A 14,348-nucleotide genomic window follows, 5' to 3' on the forward strand; every position below is an offset into this window, starting at 1 on the left:
CTGAGTGCTATAAGCTACAAAATAAGATTAAAAGGGAGGCTGCGAATCAAAAGGAAAACAACCGAAAATTCGGTGAAGGCGATGTTGTAGAATACTACGGCGATGGTGAACTTCTAGTCGCTCATCAATAATTCTAAAGTAAGCGAGAGTGGATACTTGATTCAGTTGCACCTTCCACATGAGTACCAATCGGGATTGGTTTACAACTTACTAAAAAGATTCTGAAGGTGTTGTTTTGATGGGAAATAATGCTTCGTGTAAAATCGCGGTGTTGAAACAATTAAAGTTAAGATGTTTGATGGAGTTGTCAAAACACTTAGTGACGCGGCATGTTCCGAATTGAAAAGAAATTTAATTTCGTTGAGTACTCTTGATTCAAAAGTGCAGATACACGGTGAAAGTGGGGTTTAAAGATTTCCAAATGGTCCTTGTTGTGATGAAAGGGCGGAGAAAGATTGCCAAGTTATATGTTTCTGAGGTTCTACTATTATTGGTGATGCAGCTGTCGCTTCCTCTTCCTTGTCAGATGATGATATTACTAAACTTTGGCATATGCGCCTAGGGCATATGAGTGAGAAAGGCATGGCAGAATTAAGCAAAAGAGGGCTTCTTAATGGGCAAGGAATTTGCAAACTGAATTTCTGTGAGCACTGTGTTTTTGGGAAGTAAAAGAGAGTTCGATTCACTAGAGGAATCCATAACACGAAGGAAACGTTGGAGTATATTCATTCTGATCTGTGGGGGCCATCCAGAGTGCCTTTGAGAGGTGGAGCTAATTATATGCTAACCTTTATTGATGATTTTTCCAGAAAAGTTTGGGCGTTCTTCCTGAAGCAGAAAAGCGATGTGTTTTCCTCATTTAAGTCTTGGAAAATTATGATTGAAAAATAGACGGAAAATAGATAAAATATCTCCGCATGCACAATGGCTTAGAGTTACATTCGATGAGTTTAATAGATTGTGCAAGTCGGAAGGATCATGAGACACTTGACGATTCGTCATACTCCACACAAAAGCGGCGTTGCAGAATGAATGAACGAACGATCATGGAGAAGGTTCGATGTATGTTGTCAAATGCCAACTTACAAGTCATTTTGGGCGTAGCGACCTCTCTTGCATGTTTTTGATCAACCGATCTCCATCCGTTGCCATTAAGAAAAGACTCCACAAGAGGTATGGTCCGGTAATCCCGCTAATTATTACGATTTAAAGATTTTGGGTGTCCTGCGTATGCTCATGTTGATAATGGAAAATTGGAACCGAGATCCATTAAATGCGTTTTCTTGGTTATAAAGTGGTGTAAAAGGCTATAAGTTATGGTGTCCTAAAAATAGAAAAGTTGTGATTAGCAGAGATGTTGTTTTGATGAAACCGCTATGCTACCTAACTTATCTCTTAAAGACTCTTCCAATAAAGAAAACCAAAAGCGGTGGAGCATCGATTAATACGAATCAACTCCTCAAGCCAAGTACAAAATTGAGAATAGAGTTGCTTCTTCACCGCAATACTCTATCGCCAAAAATAGAACAAGAAGAGAAATTAAACCTCCAAAGAAGTATGCCGAGGCTGATCTAGTTGCTTATGCTTTAAATGTGGCTGAAGATATAGATGCGAATCAAGAGCCATTTAATTATTCTGAGGCGATTAGCTGTGAAGACTCAGAAAAGTGGATGTTTGCAATGCAAGAGGAGATGGAATCACTCCACAAAAACAGAACATGGGATCTTGTAAAACTTCCTAAAGGTAAAAAGGTTGTTCGTTGTAAATGGGTGTTTAAAAAGAAAGAAGGGACTCCAGGAGTTGAAGAACCCAGATATAAAGCAAGGCTTGTTGCAAAGGGTTACCGGTCAAATTCCAAGAGTGGACTTCACAGATGTGTTCTCCCGTTGTTAAGCGAGTTCGATTCGAGCTTTGCTTGGTATTGTGGCCATGCATGATTTGGAGCTTGAGCAGTTAGATGTAAAAACGCATTTACGCATGGAGAACTTGAGGAGGATATTTACATGCAACAACGGAGGGTTCTGATCTCGAAAAAGAGGACTATGTTTGCTTGCTGAAAAAGTCCCTTTCTGATTTGAAACAGATCACCAAGACAAGTGGTACAAGAGGTTTGATTCCTTTATGACTTCTCATTATTTCAAAAGAAGTAGTTTTGACAGTTGTGTCTACTTTAAGAAAAACAGTGATGGTTCTTTTGTGTATCTACTTCTTTATGTTGATGACATGTTGATAGCAACAAAAGATAAAGTAGAGATAAGAAAGGTCAAAGCCCAACTAAGTGAAGAATTTGAGATGAAAGATTTAGGACCAGCAAAGAAGATACTTGGTATGGAGATGCTTAGAGATAGAAAAGTAAGTAAATTGTACCTAAGTCAGAAGGGGTACATTGAGAAAGTTCTTTGCAGGTTCAATATGCAGAGTGCTAAGCCTGTTAGTACTCCTTTAGCAGCTCATTTCAGACTTTCATCAGCTTTGTCTCCACAATCAGATGATGAGATTGAGTACATGTCACATGTTCCATACTCTAGTGTAGTAGGATCTCTCATGTATGCTATGGTTTGTTCACGTCCAGATTTATCATATGCAGTCAGTGCAGTTAGCAGATACACGGCGAATCCTGGTAAAGAACACTGGAAAGCAATTCAGTGGATTTTAAGATACTTACGAGGTACTACTGATGTTTGCTTACAGTTTGGAAGAACTAGAGATGGAGTCATTGGGTATGTTGATGCTGATTTTGCTGGAGACCTTGATAGAAGAAGATCTCTCACGTGTTATGTCTTTACAATCGGAGGTTGTACAATCGGTTGGAAAGCCACTTTGCAAACTACTGATCGCTTTGTCTACCAATGAAGTTGAGTACATGGCGATTATCGAGGCTTGTAAAGAAGTCATTTAGTTGAAGGACTCTTTAGTGAACTTAATGGAGACCTTCAAATCAAGACAAGATTTTGTGACGATCAGTGTCATCTTTCTTACAAAAGATCAAATGTTTCATGAGAGAACAAAACACATTGATGTTCGGTATCATTTTGTTCGTGATATTATTGCTCGTGGTGATATTGTTGTGAGCAAAATTAGTACTCATGAAAATCCTACAGATATGATGACTAAGTCACTTCCTATAACCAAGTTTGAGCATTGCTTAGACTTGGTTGGTGTTCATTGTTGAAGTTAAACCCTTAAGGGGTTTTATGGAAGAGGTGGAGAAACTTGTTTATTGAAAGTTCGCGATGAAGAACTTGTTCATTGAGAATTTGTGTCAAGGTGGAGATTGTTAGAATTAAGTGACCCAAATTCTTATTTAAATAAAATACGATGGAAAATAAAATAAAAGTAAAATCCATATAGAACTAGACTTCTTTTATTTTATTTTAGAATAAGGTTTTTTAAACCTTATTAAACTCCATCTATTTTATATTGATTAGGATAAGGTGTTTCAATCCTACTAGAATATGGCTTTACAAGCCTATAAATAGACATAGTCTATTCCTCTTGTATTGATTCAAATTTTCGACATAGTGAATTTTCTTTTCTCTCGCCTCGTGGTTTTTTTCCGAAAGGGTTTCACGTAAAATTTGTGTGTTCTTTATTTTATTTATTTTATTTTATTTTATTTTTCACAGCCTTTTTTGTAATTAAAATAAGTTATATTGTTTGAGATAATTTAATCTTTTTATTGCAATGAGAAAGGATTGTATGAAACATAGATTATCCCTTTGGATTGTATGAAACATAGATTATCCCTTTTTTCTAATAGTTTTATGCCACATCAGCAATTTCATTATGAATTTCAATATTTTACTTTGGATTTGATTTTTTTTTTCCAGGATGAAAATATTGATATGACATTGAACTATTGGAAAAAGGGTTTCAGATGATGAGGCGTTATTGTTTTATACAATCCTTTCTCTAGAGGTCAAATAGTTCATCTATTATTGTAACAGCTTAGTTTTCAGTGGTGTCGGAACAGTGATTCAAGATCACTAAATCCGACAAATGAGTAGGAAATATTATTAATTTAGTGAGTATAAGTTAAATGTGAAGTTAGAAAAAATTTTGAAATAGTGAATAGTGTATTAAAAATAAATATTAAAATAATTAGAATTGAAAACGAGGTATCGAGAACTCGGGAATTTTAAATGGAGCCATAAATACTTTTATAAATATTTATGGAGTGTTAATAAGTTAGTATTAAAGTTTCGTCAAGAAATTTTAAAGTTTTGATAGTTAATTGAACAAAAAGGACTAAATTGTATCAAATGTAAAATTGTGGGAAATGATTAAATAGCTTAAATGATAAAAAAAAGAGGATTTAAAAGGAAAATAGACCTTGAGTCAAGGGCATGAAATCAGCAAGAAAATAAGGAGAATTAAGGGTAAAATTGGAAAATTGAAAAATTTACTTAATAAAGCTAGGGCTAAAGTGGAATTATCTAGATTTCTCTTTATTTTTCTGTATTCTCATCAGCAAAAACACCATGAAAGAGTTCCCTTAAGCTGTTTTTTCATATTTTTACTTCAAGTAAGTTCAATTCTTGATTATTTCTTACAATTTTTGTGTTTTTGTGACTTTTACAACTAGGTCCACTTGTTAAATTCATTAGTTTTTTATTCTATGAAAGAAATTGAAAGTTGCTATGAATATGTGCTGGAAGTATATGATGATTTGGAATTGAATTAGAGCTTTAAATTGTTTATATGCTGATTTTATTGAAAGAATTGAATAGAAAGTGAATGTTTGGGACCTAATTGTAAAAGAGTTTGAAGTTAAAGTTTTATGTGGAAATTCTGAATTTCAATAGTTATGAAATAACTTATAATGTCTAGCAAAAGTATTAATTAAGAAAATTATCTTAATTGAGGGGTTAATTGAGCAAGGACTGAATTGTATGAATTGTGAAATTTGGGGCAAAATGGAAATCAACATTTTGCACTAAAACTGTTTTGGACAGAAGCAGTAGTCCAACTTTGAAAAATCACCAAAAATATATAAATGGAATTAAAGGATGAATAAAATATAAAATTATAGCTTATTGAGTCTAGTTTCTTATAGAAGAAATGATGTAAACAATGGTATTGTAAATCATGAGATATGATAAATTTTGTGAGACAAGGTCAGAATGATTTTGGGTTCCCCTGTTCTGACTTTGTAAAATCATAAAAAATTTGATAAAAATAATTAGGGGCTTAAATTTATATTTTTAGAATCTTGAATGAGTCTATTTTCAAGAGAAACAAACGGGAACATCATTCGAATCCTTTACGAGGAGATAATTAATTTTTAGTACAAAAGGGTCAGAACTGTCAGACAACAGAATAGGGGAGACTTTAATGAATAAACTGTATTAATTGGACAAACCAAAAATTATGAAATTTTTATGGTAAGAATATATGTGAGTCTAGTTTCAGGAAAAATTAGCGGATCTTAAATTGGATTTCTGTAGCTTCAGATATAAATAATTTAGTGACTATGACACGGGTGGATAGCTTGAATATTCACATAAGTAATTAGTTAAAATTATGGATAAGGTTACTTACAAGTGTGTTATTTATACCAAAGATGTGGACGGAGAGGAGGAAGAGGAAAAAATATATGAATGACTTGTGTATAAATTGATCACATGCCCGATTATAATCGATAAGTGTTGGATTAGAAATGATATAATGTTTTATTTGGAATATTTATTATGAAATTATGATTATCGTTATAATACAAAAATTGAACTTGTGAGTTTATATGCCTAAATTTTAGTGATTATTTGTTAATTTTATGATTTTCATGATGTGTTATTTCATATTTATTGATGATAAAATCGTGAATAATGTAAAAGCATGAAAATTGAATAAATGATCAAATTGAGCATTTCAGTTCAGTGACAAGATGAATTGAAGGAAAAGGCCATGGTTGGACCATGGCAACAAGTGATAAATGATAGCTTCGACTACACTTATCTGATCAAGGACAAATGAAAGTGATAAGTAATAGCTTCGGCTACACTTATCTGATCAAGGACAAGTGAAAGTGATAAGTGACAGCTTCGACTACACTTATCTGATCAAGGACAAATGACAAGTGAAAAGTGGTAGCTTCGGCTACCTGATCAGTGAAAAGTGGTAGCTTTTGCTACCTGATCAGTGAAAAGTGGTAGCTCCGGCTACCTGATCAGTGAAAAATGGTAGCTCCGGCTACCTGGTCAGTGAATAGTGGTAGCTTCGGCTACAAGTGACAAGTGATTTCCGTATAAGACCATATCTGGGATATGGCATCAATGTGATATATGCTACTGTATAAGACCATATCTGGGACATGGCATCAGTGAGATATGTGATTCGTGTAAGACCATAGCTGGGCTATGGCATCAATATATGAATATGTGTAAGACCATAGCTGGGCTATGGCATCATTATGTGAAGATGTGTAAGACCATAGTTGAACTATGGCATCGAGAAAATGAAGTACTCAATTCCGTAAGACGTTCACTAATTTGACAAAGTTTGGCAAGTGTTACATGGAATTATGTGATACAAGGAAGTACGAGTTGATAAGATATGAGTATAGAACTTGGTTGATAAATGAATTCATTTGTGACTATATAATTGTTCATCTTGAATGTACTGTCCATATGTATTGATAATTCAAATGTTTTAATGAATAAAGTTCCGACATGGAATAAATTGAACACGAGACAAATAATTATGAAATTGAACTCGGAATTCATGAAAATGACGGTTATTGATATATGGAGACATGAGACATTGATATATGAACATGGAAAATGTTTGATAAATGTGTTTATTCATAATTATGGAATTATATACCTCATGTGTACTATTTGCATAAAGATGATATTTCAAATACTTTGGTTATTTAAGCTTAAATATGAAATAGTATGAAATCAAGATAAATTGTTATGAAAATATATTTAGATTACAGAGATATGGCTGATATATGTTGTATGATTACATAACGTGAAATTGTGTATATATATGAGAAATTTAATGAGAATTGAGCCCATACACGTTTCTTGTTATTTATATGAAGTGTACGACTGACAAGGGTGATGAAGTTATAAACAAAGAGTTACACGGGTTGAAAATACGGACATGTGACTCTCCAAAGTGTGAAAATTTTCTAAGTGTTGTAAAAGTTTCATATGTTTACGGTTTGGTCCCGAACCACCCTTAAATGTATATTTTGGGCCTCGTAGGCCATATAAGGGACGTTAAACATATGTATGAAAGTTTTTAATTTAGAAGAAATTTTATGGCTGATTTTTACATGATTGATCATATTAAGTTCGGTAATGCCTCGTACCCTATTCTAGGCTAAGAATACGAGTAGGGGGTGTTACAATTATAAAAAGTCAAAATATACCATGACTCCTTATACTCTTCGTAAATTTCTAATTTAGTCATGTACTTTTATTTTTTTAGGAATTTAGCCCATTTATTTTTTAGATTTCAAACTTCAGGTCTAATAATAACACTATTAAAATTATTTTGTTCAACTTTATTTATTTTAGTTACATGACCATCAAGTGAGAATTAATTTCAAAATGGCAGACCAACAAATTTAACAGAAAAAATTTAACATTGTTACCAATTAAACCTAAATTTTAAAATCTGGAATGTAAAAAAACTAAAGTACTGGAAATTAAAGTACAGAGACTAAGTTTCAATTTTTACGAAGAATACAAATCCTTGTGACATGTTTTTAACTTTATAAGAGTATCAATATATTCATTATACATTAAATTTTAAAGCAAACAGTTACAACTAGTCTGCAATTCAACATTAAAAAATAATTAAAATATACTTTAAGTCTTTATACTCTTCGTAAGTTTGGAATTGAATCCTTTTACTTTTATTTCAAAAAATTTAGTTTTTTTATTAGATTTATAAATGTAAGTCCAGTTACTAACTGTACCAACCCGATTTTGGGTCTAGTCGGAACAGTGGTTTCGGGACCACGAATCCGACGTAGAAATTTTTATTTTTATTATATTTTTATGATTTATAGTTTCATGGAATTTTTTTTGTGAAAATTTCGTTCGAAAATTTTATCAATTGGGCACTTAATTTAGCAAAAAAGACTAAATTGCAATAGATGCAAAACGTGTGTTCTAGAAGCTAGAGGTGTCTAATTGATATGAAATTTTAAACTGAAGGTCCTTAGATGATAATTAGACCATTTTTTAAGTTAGTGGACAAAAATGGACATGAAGTAAGAGAAATTTTATGTTTTAAGTTAAGGGCATTTTGGTCATTTGGTTAATAAATAAATTAATAAGCAAAATAAAGCCAAAATCTTGTCCATCTTCTTCACCCATAGCTGAATATCACTAAGGAAGACATAGCTAGGGTTTTTTCATCTTCCAAGCTTGATTGTAAGTTTGTTCTTGCCCTGTTTTTAATGCTCTTTACATTTTTGAAGTCGTTGTAACCCGATCTTTCTATTTCTACCACTAATTCAAGAAAAAATAAAAGTATAATTTTTTACCCATGATAGATAATTGTGTATTTTGATGCCTAATGGTAGAAAATGTTTGTTAGATGTAAGATAAACAACTTTTGCTAGGTGATTTTCGATGGAAATGTCAAAAAGGACCTATATGTAAAAGTTACAAAAATGAGTATTAAAAGTGTGATTAAATAAAAAATGTGGGCTGGTATGAGTATAAAAATGGTTGGGCTAGGCTTGGGTTTTGAAGAAATTGAATACATTTCTTTTTACGAGCCTAGGGACTAAATTATAAAAATGTGAAACATTAGGGGGAAAAATGTAATTTTTCTATAATATGATTCTTGGACTAAATTGAACAATGTGAGTATTAAATGAGTTAAATTTTTTATTATAGATCAAGAAAAATGAGGTTCAAACCTAGATCGGGGAAAAACAAAGTGTTTGACTATTAGGTCAAATTCTACTAATTTTTATACCAAGGTAAGTTCATATGTAAATAATGCATTGTTATATTTATGTTTTAAATGCTTTAATATTACATGAATTTTTCTTGACTCTTTGGATGTATTCGACAAAGTTTCGACAAGCAAGAAATTTCGGTTGAACCTTAGGAATAGAATAGGATACAAGTGACATCTCACTAGGAACCCATGTGTTTATGTAATCCGGGTGTTGGTCTCGTACATCCTACCAGTGGCTGGGTCTGCCGGAATATGTTGCGAATACCTGATAGCTTGTGTGAGTAGCACTGTGTAGCTACGTTCTGACAACGGCCTGCATGAACAGGCTCGAGAATAGCTCAAAAACGAGCCTACATGTATTATGATATGTGAGGTAGCTTTGGCTACATATATAGCACTTTTGTGCATGATTTTCGAGTATCCATTAATATTCCAAGTGTTCAATGGGAATTTCAAAGTTATGAAAGGCTATGGTTATGTTGCGAGTTGGTACAAGTATGTACATAAAACTCATACATAATGTGCTCGATATGTGATGAACCCTTGGTAAGGTTGTGATTGAGGAAGTTATGACTATAAGATTTTAATAACATTCATGCAAATTTTTATCATGTTAATTGTATGTTAAATGTGTGGCTAAGATGCTTATTATTTTCATAAGAACTTACTAAGCTATATAGCTTACCCCCCTTCCTTTCCCTTATCTTATAGTGTCACCAAGCTAGCTCGGGGATCGGATATCGTCAGAGATCCATTCACGCTATCAACAATTATTTTGGTACCAATGATTTTAACATTTTGAATTATGGCATGTATAGGGGACTTGGTCATTTTGTTATGTGTCATAATTGATTTGGCCAAATGTGTTGGCTTATATTGGTTGAAAGCTCATTTTGTATAAAGCCATTTGAAATTGGCTACTATTGGTATAAGCAATTTATATGATGATGCCTTTCATGGGTGTGAGAATTTACATGATTTGAGTTGATAAGTATGTGATGTTTATGTATGATAAATGGTAGCATGTGAATGATGTGTTGATGTCTTGGTTTGATTTGGTTGTATGTATGTTCTTGAATTAGTGCTATGTTATAAGGTGTGGGTGTGTGCATTACAGGGTGGCAAAATGGCTTGATAAATAGCCTTATTTTGTCTACACAGGTGGACACACGGGCGTGTGTCTAAACCGTGTGTGACATACGGCTTGCCCCATGAGCATGTGTTCTAGCCCTGTGTCCCTTACACTTTAATTTTGAGAAACAGAATGCTCAGAATTGAGCATATGGGCAGAGACAAGGGTGTGTGTCTCAACCGTGTGAATGGCACGACCTTGAACATGGGCGTTTGGCCTGGCCATGTGAAGTCTGCACCTATTTAATAAAAAATCATAAATTTTAAATCGACCACACGGCCTAGCACACGGGCATGTGGCTTGGTCGTGTGTCTTCAATTTGTTCTTGGGTGACAAACAGAGAGTTACACGGGGTTGGGACAAGGGCATGTATGACCACACGGCCTGCCCACACGGGCGTGTGACCCCTGTTTTAGCAAAAATTTTTCTAAGTGTTACAAATTTTTCTAAAGTTCTCAGTTTAGTCTCGAACCACTTCCAATGCATGTTGTGGGTCTCGTAGGCTCGTATTAGGGACTTTATGAGTTTTTTCAAATGGTTTTAATTTAGACGCAAATTGATGACTCAGAATTGTATGAAAGTTTGTGTGACAAGTCCGGTAATACCTCGTACTCTGTTCTGGCATCGAATACGGGTAAGGGGTGTTACATTTATTAGTATCAGAGCTACGGTTTAGTCAATTGTCAGACTAGCGTAGCGTATGTAATAGTCTAGCTATACATGCCATATACGAATTGTGATAGTGTGGTGACTCCTATCAATTTTAAACTGTGTTTTCATATAGTAAATGGATCCGGACCTAGCTGTAGCTAATGATGTAGAAATTAATATGCCGGCTCTCGCTTAAGGGGCAGCGTCATCTGAAAATAGACCTCCCAGGGTCAGTCAGAGAGGAGGGGCTAGGGAAGCCTTCCTCCACATGATGAATTAGTGGAATTCGGAGTTTGTTCGAACAAATCTGAATGCTCAACATCCTCCACCCCTTCCTTATCCCCAACCGATTCCTATAGTTCCTCAAGGTGTGGATTTGGTAAGACAAAATAAGCCTCCAATTGATAAGATTCGAAAGTAAGGTGTTGAGAAATTCAGGGCTAGTATAGATGATGACCTCGAGAGAGACAAGTTTTGGCTTGAGAATACTATCAAGGTATTTGATGAGTTCTCATGTACACCCGAAGAATGCTTGAAATGTGCTATATCGTTATTTAGGGACACAGCATATCAATGGTAGAAGACACTAGTATTTATGGTACCGAGAGAGAGGGTTACATAGGAGTTCTTTCAAGAGGAATTTTGAAAGAAATATGTCAGTCAGTGGTTTATCGATCAGAAATGTAAAGAATTTCTTGAGCTGAAATAGGGTTGAATGTTAGTGACAGAGTACGAGCGAGAATTTGTCAAGTTTAGTAAGTATGCCTGAGAGTGTGTTTCCTTTGAGGCTATTATGTGTAAAAAGTTCGAAGATAGGCTGAATGAGGACATCTGACTGCTAGTTGGAATCTTGGAACTAAAAGAATCTGTTGTATTGATTGAATGAGCTTGCAAAGCTGAAGAGCTAAGCAAAAAGAAAAGAAAGGCCGAGAGTGAGGCTAGAGATGCAAGAAAAAGGCTAATGAGTAGGTCATTTCAATCTCAGTTAAAGAAATCTAGAGAAATGAATATCGTTCGAACATATCAGCTAGGTATTCACATATAGACTGTGGGAAGTAATATTCGAGTTTTAAATCTCAAGCTACTTTAATGGCAAGTGTGGGTAATGTTAGGTCTAACAGACTCAGATGTTAGCATTGTGGAAGAAGACATCTCGGCAAGTGTAGGATGAATGATCGAGCTTGTTTCACGTGTGGTTCCCAAGAGCATTTTATCCGAGATTGCCCTGAGATGGCTGAGAAAAAATAATTTCAGAGTGCAAGGCTGTAACACCCCTTACCTATATTCGACGCCGGAATAAGGTACAAGGCATTATTGGACTTAAACTCAAACAAACATACGAAACTGAGACATAAATTTTCACTCAAATTTAAAACTTTTCAAAAACATTCATGTCGTCCCTTAAACAAGCCTATGAGGCCCAAATCATGCATTAGGAATGGTTCAGGACTAAACCGAGAAATTTGAAAACTTTCCCAACACTTAGTAAATTTTTCATAAAAACAGGGGTCACACGCCCGTGTAGTAAATTTTTCATAAAAACAGGGGTCACACGCCCGTGTGGCTTGGGACAAGCCTGCGTGGGCAAGTTATGTGGTCACACACGCCTGTGTCCCTAACCCGTGTAACTCTTTATTTATGATGTCATCAATAAATTAGGGCTCGTGTGCTTAGGCCATGTCTGTTACACAGTGAGACACATGCCCGTGTGCTCGATACTGAGCATTCTGTTTTGCAACAATTAAGATGCAGGGGACACATGGTCGGATCACACGCCCATAGGGCGGACCGTGTGGACAAAAGACAAGGCTATTTACCAAGCCATTTGCCACCCTTAATCACACATGCACTCATATCAATTCAAAGGCACAAAACATATCATACTTAGGCAACCAAACACTCACAACTAAGACAATAATATGTCATTCTCATGCCATCATTTATCATGCTTAAAACATCATACTTAGCCTATTAAAATCATATTAACATCACATCCACAAGAAGGCATTAACACATGAATAAACTAGTAATCAACAAAGGCCATCATTCGTGGCTATGTACAATTTGAACAATAATCTATTATAGGCCAACACATTTGGCCACATTAATAATAACACATATAACCAAAAGACCAAATCCATATACATGTCATAGACTCAAACTACTTGGATTCATCAATACCGGTAGTGATAGCTTGATAATGTGATAGGATCTCCGGTGATCTCCAACCCGAGCTAGCTTAATAACCCTATAAGATATGGGAAAGGAAGAGGAGTAAGCTACAAAGCATAGTAAGTTCATATGCTAATAATAAGCAAAAATAGTCATATATTTTTCATACAACTAACAAAACATAACATAACACAACATTAACGTTATTAAATCTTCATAGGCATAACTTACTCAATCACAATACTTACCCCCCTCAATTTATAAGCATAATTTAATACATCTTAACATTTGCCAAACATTCGTAATCTTTCCAACATAACATATCATAATAATTATTAACAAATCATTCCAAGCCTCATAGTAACATGCACATTAATTATGCGTATTCATATTTTCAAGCCCAAAGCTTAACATCTTTCATTTTTTTCACACATATCCAATGAATCACAAATCAAGTGAAATAAACATCTTATCTCTCAATTTGATATGGCTAAAAAACCTAACACATGATTCTCAACTGAGTTTATCCTGAATTTACACATCATTAACATAAATACTTATTCACAAGATTAACTTAAATTCACTTTCATCATAATATCATGAAGCTAATGCTTATAAACTTTATGTACATACCTATACGAACTAGTAACACAGTCATATCTTTTTATATCTTTGGCATAATATTTGAATTACCCGTTGAACCACTTGGAATACTAAAGGATACCCGGGAAGTCTCATACACATAGTAAGATGCCAATGCCATATCCAAGATATGGTCTTACATGGGATCGCATATGTCGATGCTGATAGCCCAACTATGGTCTTACACGATATCTTGTATCGACTCCATGTCCTAGACATGGTCTTACACAAAATCAAATATCGATGCCATGTCCCAGACATGGTCTTACATGAAATCACATATCGATTCCATATCCCAGATATGGTCTTACACAAAATCACACATAACCCTAATGTCATGACATTTGTATCCTATCTATTCCTAAGGTTCAACCGAGACTTCTTCGTTACCTTGGCATTATCGAATTTGCTCATAATTCAATCATATAAATCATATAATATTAAAGCAATTTAAAACATAAATATAGCATTGCATTATTCACATACAAACTTACCTCGAGTGTGACAACTGCGAAAAGGACCTATTTGTCTAATATTTGTTTTTCCCCCGATCTAGACTCGCACTTTATTTTTCTTGATCTATAATATCAAATTTAGCCCACTTATTAGTCACATTATTCAATGTGACCCAAAAATCATACTATAGAAAAATTACATTTTTGCCTCTAAAGTTTGACATATTTACACTTTTGTCCCTAGGCTCGTAAAATGATTTTCATTCAATTTATTTGTACCGTAAGCCTAACCTAACCATTTTCATAACTATAAAATCCCACAATTTCCATTAAAACACACTTTTACTACATATTTTATAACTTTTACA

The sequence above is a fragment of the Gossypium arboreum genome, chromosome 1, assembly GCF_025698485.1.
Source record: "Gossypium arboreum isolate Shixiya-1 chromosome 1, ASM2569848v2, whole genome shotgun sequence".
Taxonomy (NCBI): domain Eukaryota; kingdom Viridiplantae; phylum Streptophyta; class Magnoliopsida; order Malvales; family Malvaceae; genus Gossypium; species Gossypium arboreum.